The sequence below is a fragment of the Eurypyga helias genome, unplaced genomic scaffold, assembly GCF_000690775.1.
Source record: "Eurypyga helias isolate BGI_N326 unplaced genomic scaffold, ASM69077v1 scaffold21409, whole genome shotgun sequence".
Lineage (NCBI taxonomy): Eukaryota > Metazoa > Chordata > Aves > Eurypygiformes > Eurypygidae > Eurypyga > Eurypyga helias.
In genome coordinates this window covers 7,316-8,172 of record NW_010274213.1, presented here as the reverse complement: position 1 = coordinate 8,172, position 857 = coordinate 7,316, and the positions used below count along the sequence as shown (strand labels likewise).

The window sequence follows — 857 nt, the reverse complement described above, 5'->3', positions numbered from 1 at the left end:
ATGGGGGTCCCAGTCCCGCGCTGAGCCCCCCTGCTCTCCACCTTAAGATAGCCCGTGGGGCTGGTGCCAGCTCCCGAGATGCAGCGGGCAGGCGGCTGTAACGGCCCTGGATATGTCCTGGTGCCTGGAGCAGCCTGGCAGCAATGCCCTCCCACACACAGCAGACACCTCCCCACCAGCTCCATCGCATCCCAGCTGGGAGGAAGCAGCAGGATAAATCCCATTCTCCCCCCATGCACCGTGCTGGCAGAGCATGGGTGTCCCCACCCAGCTGTGACAGGGCAGCAGGATCCTGGGATCTCCCAGCCCAACCCATGCGGGAATGCTTCCTGCCCAACGTCTCCAGGATGCATGGAAAATATGGCTAACCTCCTTGACTCATGCCGGCACCCGGGCCGGGGGGGAGGAGGGGGTGCGGCGTATGGCATGTGCCGCAGGCAGGCGCGCTGGGCACACACACGCTGCTGCACGAGGATGCGGGATGCTGCCACAGGGCAGCCGGGAATGCACATGTGGCTCCTCCAAAGCCCATGTCCCACCTACGGACATGCCCCCCACGCCCTTGGGACAATTTGGAAGAGGAAGGGCTTTCAATTTATCTGCGCTGACACCGGGAGGGTTGCAAAGAGCAGAAGCCGCAGGATCAGGCACGCACCACAGCTCCGGGCTGCTGGCAAATCCCTCCCGGCTGGGGCCACTGCAGGGGCTGGGGGGGCCAAGATTAGAAGTTTTCGATGAAGGTCACAAGTGACAGCCGAAGAAAACCCACGTGCAGTGGGTTTCCCTGATTAGAGAGGAGGCACCACAGCCCGGGAAGAGCTGGTTTCGGGTAGCCCAGTCTCCACGCAGGGAGCCCC

At 63.4% G+C, this 857-nt stretch overlaps 1 protein-coding gene across 1 annotated transcript in view; it reads right to left on the bottom strand.

Annotated features, from left to right (window-relative positions):
• Positions 1–857, bottom strand: part of LOC104515684 (plasma membrane calcium-transporting ATPase 4-like) — a 25,754-nt gene that overhangs the window by 22,060 nt on the left and 2,837 nt on the right. The window lies entirely within an intron of this gene.